Source organism: Pipra filicauda, unplaced genomic scaffold (assembly GCF_003945595.2).
Source record: "Pipra filicauda isolate LSUMZ 115617 unplaced genomic scaffold, ASM394559v2 scaffold406_size631624_pilon, whole genome shotgun sequence".
NCBI lineage: Eukaryota > Metazoa > Chordata > Aves > Passeriformes > Pipridae > Pipra > Pipra filicauda.
The window spans coordinates 612,360-620,709 of NW_024104539.1; the positions used below are offsets into that span (position 1 = coordinate 612,360).

The following is an 8,350-nucleotide window of genomic DNA, read 5'->3' on the forward strand; positions in this document are numbered from 1 at the left end:
GAATTTGAAATAGTTTGATACAGGTTTGCATGGGGGTTTTTTGGCCTTGATATAAAATATTCACACTGTAGTTAAGGGGACTGAAGTCAGCACTTGTAGTCTGCTCCTGTGACTGACAAGTGTCCATGCCCTGTCTCTATTCCTCTTTTTTCCAATACACAGGCAGTGGTGGAGCAAACACCACCAGTGACAAGCAGAGTCTGTCAGCACATCTTCAGAGCCCTGTCTTTGGGAAGCCATCCTTGGAAAGAACAGATTGTCTTCAACAATTTGTCTTCAACAGATTGTCCTCAGCTGCCTGAAGGAGAGAGGAGTGGATTTGCTTCTCCAACTCCAGATTGGAAACTGTGCCCCTGAGCCACGAAAGCAATGGCAGAAAACAGCTCCCTCTGTTCTTCTGAAAGTAAAAGAGGGTTATAGCCTAAGCCAGTCAGACAAATAAGACCAAATAAGACTTGTACTTTAACAAGAGTGGTGGGGAAGCAGCCAAGAGACTCTCCCTCCAGGAACAGTCTGCAGGGCAGGAGCCCCTGTTCAGCCTATAGTGGAGTCCGAACGATGAAGACAAAAGAACTCATCCAGTCTCCTCCAGCACAATCAACACAGACAGCAAAAGCATGGCAACCATTTCCCTTGGCCACGCTGGAGATCGGGTGCTCCAGGCACCTGCCTGTCCCACAGCGAGCCCTGAGCAGCACCCTGGCAGGACCTGCAGGAGGTTCCACGTCCTCCTGTCTCTGAAACACAGAGGGGTGGGATGGGAACTCCCTCACCTGGAAGTGTCTGGGTGTCAGGACTGTCACTAATTCTTCCCAAGGGCAGCCACAAGCTGCTGTGCTGCAGGGGGTGGTCAGTGGTGAGGGTGGAGGAGGGAGGGCACTGCTGGGTGCAGCCTGTGCCAGCCTGTGCCACTGGTGGTTCTGCAGGAGCCCCCTGCGTGGCTGTTATCCCAAAATGAACAGAGCAGTTCTGGAGCTCCTTGCCCTGTGTTCCATCAGAGTGCTGCCAGCAATGGACTCAAAATGGGCACGAGGGGCTTTACCACCACTCCTTCTGCTGCTGAACTCCCTGAAGTACCACAAGTGCAGCATTTGCTGTCCTGTTTGCTCCCTCCCCGTGAGACACAGGTCAGCTCTCTCCGAGGAGGCCAGGGGTGCTGGTGCCCCGGGATGAGTCAGTGCCTCCAGGCAGGGACGCTGCCCATTCCATGACTCACCGTGCCTCCCTGGGAACTGCATCCACGCAAACGCTGCAATGATCCAGGTGTCCTGTGGGTGCTCCTGCGGGGGCCCTGCGGGGGGAGAGGCTGCCACGCTGCAGGTGCTCTTTAGGGTGGCTGTGTGGGTCTGTCTGGGGGTCTGTCTGGGGGTCTGTCTGGGGGTCTGCAGAGCCCCCCGGCCGGCTGCCCTCGGGAGCACCCACCGAGGGCCCTGAGCCCGCGGGGACACGGGGGGCAGGCTGTGCTCCCACCCTCCTCCAGTGCTTTTTTTAGGAGCAGCTTTGCACGGCATCGCTAAACCTGCGGCTGTCATTCAGCAGTCACGAAGTCAGACGGAGCCGGGAAGGCAGCGCGGGTGGGAGCAAGGCACGAGCTGCTTTAGCAACCAGCTCTGCAGCAGCCGGAGCTGCGCGGCCCCCCCGAGCCCGGCAGTGCTCAGGGATCCCCGTGGCCCTGCTCTGGTCAGAGCTGCGCTCTCCTGCCCGGCAGCAGCACGGCCCAGGTGCCACCCAGAGGCTGCTGAACCTTTTCCAGTACACCGTGGATGAGTAATTTGTCCCCCCCATCATCTCCCACTTCAGTGCCGGTGCTGGAGAGGGTCCTGGCTGCCCAGAGCCCCTCCACGAGGAGGAGGAGGAGGAGGAAGGGCCCCGCTCTCACCTGGATACTGTTGCTTGGGAAACCACTCCCTCCACATCCGCTTATTCACTACAGTGGTTCTGCCTTCCAAAAAGGCGTTGTGGTGATGGGGCAGCCTCAAACCCAGCATAGGTGCAAGAAAGAGCACAGGGAAAGACTGCAAATATTCATGAATGTCTTGTGAGAACAAGTACGTACAAATATTTATGTTTTTATGTGCAGCAGCAGAGAAACAGACTTGTAATTGTGTGTGTGTGTGTGTGTGTGTGTGTGTGTGTGTGCTCCAGCTGGAGTCTGTTGGGCTCTGGAGATGAAATTCTGACCCCACAGAAATAAGTGATGAACTTTCACTGGCCTCCCAGGACCAGGGTTTTGCTGGGGACCAGGAGGAGCACTGGGAGGGCTGAGCCAGGCTCTGCTCCTCACCCTCCCTCTGCTCCACATGGATCCTCCAGGCACATTTATACCTGGGAGATTTTAACTGGTGGATTTGTGAGAACAGGCGGCTCCAGGGCCAGGTTAGAGGGAGGATGCCATGTGCTGGGAAAATGTGAAAAGGTGGAGGACACGGAGGGGTCCCTGGCTCCACTCTGTGTGCAAGGGAGAGGGGTAAGAGGAGCTGCCTCCTCCCACGGTGCTGGGGGGGACCCCTCCTGCATCCCACCGGAGCATCTCCTCTGGCAGTGGGATGAGGGACTTGCATTTCCACATCAGACTTCCCAGCAGGGCTCTCTCCTGCTGGAGCAGAGCTGGACAGCCTGTGGCACTCTCCCTGTCATTACAGAAACCTGTTCCACCAGGAGAGAAATCCAGGCTTCCTTTAAAAATTCATGATTTCCTCTTAATAAAAGTTTAGGAGGAGTAAGTGCCTGTCTCAGTGGGCTCGGGGAAATGGTCTGTGTGTGATTCATCAGGGCTTGCCTTGGAAGCTGCTCCCTGACGTGCAGCTCGTGGCTGCCACAGGAGATCTGGAAACACTGGGAAGGAGCTTGTCCCAGGGTTTGGTGTTTGGGATGGGGGGTGGGACTCTGGACACCTGTGCTCCAGGAAAGCTTTGCTGAGCACCAGAATCTCTCCTGCCCAGCAGCTGGATCCTGTCCTGGAGGGGCTGCAGGGGATGGAAGGATGATCCCCTCGGCTCCAGCACTTGGCTCTGGGGGTCAGGAGGAGATGGAGAGCCCGTGGGTGCCCACAGGACTGATCTGGCCTGGGGACCACCTTGCAGGAGATGTCCCCAGGCTTGCTGGGTTGGGCACAGGGGACCTGGACCACACTGCATCTGTTCCAATGCACCAGCCCTTGTGCTCTGGGGGCAGCAGCTGCAGCTTCCTTGTAGAGTGTGGGGCTTTATTTTCCAGAAAATGCATCATTTCATCCATTCTTTTATCCATATGAGCTCAAGGATGCTCTTGGCTTTCTATCTTCAGAAAAACTGGACACTTCAGTCAAATTTTCTTTGCCTTTTCCTGGGAGATCCCCTTCTGGTCCCTGGGGAATTAGATGTGGCTTTTTACAATATTCAGATTTTCAAATGGGAAAAGTGGCAGTTCATTGTGGAGCCTTTGGGTCCTGCAGGTCTCCCTTCCAGCTGGCAGCACAATCTTCCCTCCCAAATCACTCCCTGATCACAAAAATTGGCACTTTCTGATATTCTTAAACGATGACATTAATAATTTGCTGTTTTTGTTCACTCTGTCAGAAACATTTGCTAAAGCCTTTTTGTTTCTCTTCCCTTCCTCAGGCTGCTTTCCAGGCACTCACAACCCCCTCTCCTGGGCTAGAAGCATCCTCCCTGCCCTCCCAAACTCCGTGCTGTGGGATGGACTGGAGTAAGTGAACAACCAACACCTTCACCGGCTTCTTCTCTTGGTTCTGCAAAAACCAGGTTTTAAATGGCAAAGCTGTGCTGTGGAGAAGGGCTGGGATGGCAGCAGCTCTTCCAACCTGTCAGGGACCAGCTGCAGCCGGGGCAGCTCCGTGTCTGTGTGCCGGAGAAATGGGTGTCCAACGTCACCGAGTCCATCCAGCGCTAACGTCACTTCGATCTGACAGAGGGAGAAACATCTCTCTGAGCTAAAGACCTTTCCTTCTGAACTCCAGGACACGTAATTACCACACAGCCAGCACATCTCATGTTGCCATTACAAGTAATTTAGCTACAACGATATGGCAGTTTAATTTGCCTTATTTATCTCAATCATTTTGCATGAGGGAGATAAATGCCCCGGCAGGATTTCACGTGGATGCTCCGTCTCCTTTAATGTGGTTTCAGGTAAAGCTGCACAATACATCCCTGCATAAGAATTCATCTTGCAGGCAATTGGCCTGAATTAGAACACCCAGAGCAGGTAAAGAGAACTTTGCCTCATGGCTCTGAGCTGAGCCAGGGCTCTGATGTGAGGAGGTTTAGAAGTATCTTAGCTTTGAGCCCAGGAGAGGGGAAAGGCAATACAGATCCCCCACGTCCACGGCCACGTCGTCCTGCTGAGCACGTACTTTGCTGCTTCTTTCTTTTTTTAGTTTGGAAATGTCAGCACTTTCTGTTCCCATGGGAACGCTGCCTTTTCCCTTGGCACGCCATTGCACTGAAAGCTGCTGGGACTGGAGGGGCTGTGGTCTCTCTGGAAGTGTGTGCCAGCCATTCCTGGCTCCTGCCCAGCAGGGAGGGATGGATGTGACACCCCAGTCCTCTCCTGGCTCCTGCCCCTCTGACTGCCCCGGATGGGGCTGATCCCGGGGGCTCTGGGCTCCCAGGGGCAGCTGCAGCCACGGTGTGACTGGGAGAAGGGGCCAGAAGCTGATGGAGAAGTCATAGAATCATAGAATCATAGAATCGATTGGGTTGGAAAAGACCTCCAAGATCATTGAGTCCAACCCTTGGTCCAAATCCAGTCCATTTACTAGATCATGGCACTCAGTGCCACGTCCAATCTGCGTTTAAAAATCTCCAGGGATGGTGAATCCACCACCTCTCTGGGCAGCCCATTCCAATGCCTGATTACTCTCTCTGTAAAGAATTTTCTCCTGATATCCAACTTAAATCTCCCCTGGCAGAGCTTAAGCCCGTGCCCCCTTGTCCTATTGCTGAGTGCCTGAGAGAAGAGACCAACCCCCACCTGGCTGGAACTTCCCTTCAGGTAGTTATAGACGGTGATGAGGTCACCTCTGAGCCTCCTCTTCTCCAGGCTAAACAACCCCAGCTCCCTCAGCCTCTCCCCATAGCACTTATGCTCCAGTGGGCCTGACTGCAATCTCTTACTACAGTTATTCTGATTATTCTAATTCTCTGAAAGCAAGGTGGAGGTCGGGCTCTTCTCCCAGGCAACAGGTGACAGGACAAGGGGAAGTGACCTCAGGCTGTGCCAGGGGAGGTTCAGGTTGGACATCAGGAAGAATTTCTTCACAGAAAGGGTTGTCAGACTTCAGAAACTTAATAATTCTGTGATTCTTCAAAGTACCCAGTGACCTCATGGGAGAGTATGGGATCTCCCCAGTATGGAGGGAGCATGGTGGCTACATAAGCACTGTGCTGAAATCCCCTTCTGATGGTGAAACTCACGCTCTTAGAGTGATTTTGCCACAAATCTCCAAGTTAGGGGGGATCTGTTTGCTACTGAAATAACTGGTGATGTGATAGAACATCAGCAACAGGCTTTGTGTGGCTCAGGGGTCAGTGCTGCCGGGGGGTCGTGTTCTGAACCCCTGGAGTTAATGTAGGTCACCAAACACACCCAGCTCGCTGCTTTACGGGTGCCACGGCGCTTTCCTTCACTGCTCAGTTTTCAAATGCTGCTGCTTAAAAAAGCTCCTTTCAGAGCAGTGGGACATGTGAAACAATGTGGAGCTGCTGACAGGTACCATGGCAATGGCTCTGCCAGGAGCTGCTCTCTGCTATTGACTGAGCTCAGTTCCACTCCATATTTATGAGTATTCCCACTCCTGAAGGATGCTGACAGCTCTTCCATGTATTGCTAATGTCTTGGGCTGGGAGGGTGCAGAGGGAATCTGGCCACAGGTCTGTCTGTGCCTGGAGTCAGGTCAGGGATGGTGGGAGCTGGGACAGGCTGAGGACAGCCTGGGAAGTGACCCTGGGCTCAGGGTCCCACCAGAAATGCCCTCACATCCCACTGTTCCAGCTGCCTTCGTGCCCCAGCCTGTGCCCAGACCCTGTGCCCAGACCCTGTGCCCAGACCCTGTGCCCACACCCTGTGCCCAGACCCTGTGCCCACACCGTGCCAGCTGCCCTTGCTCACTGCTTGTGCAGGGAACCTTTACCTCCTGCTGTCTGTCTCACCTGAACTCTCAGCTCCCTGTGCTTTACCCAGGTCTGTTCTGGGGGTCAGGCTGTGCCACCTTGCCCCAGCTCAGGTGCTTTGTGCCAAGCAGGCACTGGTGAAAAGGCTCCCCCCTCCTCCTCCTCCTCAGCTCCATGGAGCGGGGACATGGACCACTGTGTCCTGTTCCCAGTGGCACTGTGGGTATGGGGGTGACATCCCTCCCCAGGATGCACGTGGCAGTGCCCATGGTGGCAGCAGAGCCGGCAGGGCTGTGCCATCCCTGTGCCCATCCAGCCCATCCCAGCAGGGCTGTGCCCAGTGGGGCAGGTGCTGCTCCCTCCCTTAGTGATGTGCTGAGCTCTGGCAGAACAGGCTTTCAGAGCAGGGAGGTTAATTGCTGTTTGCTTTCCAAGCCTTTATCTCGTTTTTAAGTCCTTTCCCTTTCATCTTCCCTCTCTGCTTTTTGAAGAACCACATTCAGAAATCTGTTTCCAGGGCCCAAAGCAGCTGCAGGTTCAGGGCCAGGGAGAATTAGCAGAGGAGGCTCCTCTGTGGGCAGGAATCTGAGCTCCAGTGAGACAGATTTTGCAGGAATGGGGTGTGGGGGGGTAGGAGTGTCACCAAGCCCAGATCCCAGGAGTGGCCTGGCCTTGAGAGCCCTGAGTGCTTCCTCTCTCCTCTCAGCTTCTCTGCTTTGACTCCCAGCCATCAGCACCAGCTCTACCTTTCTGTGTGCAATAAAAGCACCTTAAACCATCAGGTACTTGCCTTACAATAAAGATATTTTTACACTGTAATAAAGGCAGCTCTCTGGATCCCATGTAAGTTAAGCAGATGGAGCTCATGGGGTGTTTTTGCAGCCTCTCAGGGATTTCACTCGTTCTCTCTGTGCTCTCTGCACATCTCTGTTAAACACTCAAACACCAAACCTGAATGTAGATCTTCAATGTTGGTCTAAACACTGGGTAATTGAATTTTCCATGGACAAATTCACTGCCCTGCTCCTCTGGCTGGTGGCTTTGTTTGCCAGGAAGAATTCTGGATGCTCCTGGTACATTTTTTTCCCCTATGTACTCCCAGGGCTTTCCAGGAGCAATCTCCAGCATCCTCACCATGGTCCAGTGCCTGGGCACAGCCAGGGTCTTGCCCTCACATTTCCAGTTTTATTCCCAGCCATATTCCAACACCCTCTGTGTGGATGAGTGGAGCATTTTGGAGCACTGTTTGCCTCAGCTGCTCTTCCTTGTTAGTGACTCTCCTGCCAGGCTCTTAATCATCCATATGTTTTATCAGCAGTGATCTTGCATTTGCTGACAATTTGCTGATTAGAAAAAACTTATCCCCAGTCCCTGGTGAGCCCCTGCCCAGGCCAGGCTGTGCCTGGTGCTGCTGTGCCTGGTGAGGCTGTGCCAGGAGCACGGCACAGCCCTGCCAGCTGCCAGTGCCACCTCACTGGGACCTTGAGGGGACCTCGTCCTCACAGCCCCATGGTAGGGCACATCTGCACAACAAAGTGCCAGAGGCCAGGGTTAGAAGGGATACTGGGAAGCAATCCTTCCCTGTGAGGGTGGGCAGGCCCTGGCACAGGGTGCCCAGAGAAGCTGTGGCTGCCCCTGGATCCCTGGAAGTGCCCAAGGCCAGGCTGGACGGGGCTTGGAGCAACCTGGGCTGGTGGAAGGTGTCCCTGCCCATGGCAGGGGGTGGGAATGGATGGGCTTTGAGGTTCCTCCCAGCCCATTCCAGGACTCTGTGATTCCATGATTCTATGAATGTCACTGAACTGCCCAAAAGGGCAGAGTGACAAGGATCCAGGTGCTGGCAGGGCTGGGTGGGCTCATCACCCCACCCTCAGCCTGTGCTCCCAACGTGCCAAGCTCCGGGTTTGTTATCCCGGCCTTGAAATGCTCAGATGGGTCTGAGTCATCCAAGGGATGGCATCCAAGGGCACAGGAGTGTCCCAGGGCCTCTGCTGCCCTTCCAGGTGTTCCTTGCACAGCTCTCACACATCACTTGCCTCTTCCCACCCCAAATGTGCAGTGACTGCTCATCCCTCCGAAATGCCAGGGATTATCCACTCCCTGCTGGCAGCCTCATGACGTGTCTGCAAATGCCCAAATTATTGTCTTTGCTGGTCTCTCATGGCTGCAATTGCCCAAAAGCCTGGATACAGAATGAGGATAATACAGCAGTAAATATCCAACCCAGGCACTTGAAG

The 8,350-nt window shown here is 54.4% G+C and overlaps 1 long non-coding RNA gene across 1 annotated transcript; it reads left to right on the forward strand.

Moving 5' to 3' along the window:
* Nucleotides 1-1,870: 1,870 nt before the first annotated feature.
* Nucleotides 1,871-4,023, forward strand: LOC120324039. The gene is made up of 2 exons (XR_005565037.1): nt 1,871-2,048; nt 3,600-4,023. It is a non-coding gene; the product is annotated as an uncharacterized LOC120324039 (long non-coding RNA).
* The last annotated feature ends 4,327 nt before the right edge of the window (nt 4,024-8,350 follow it).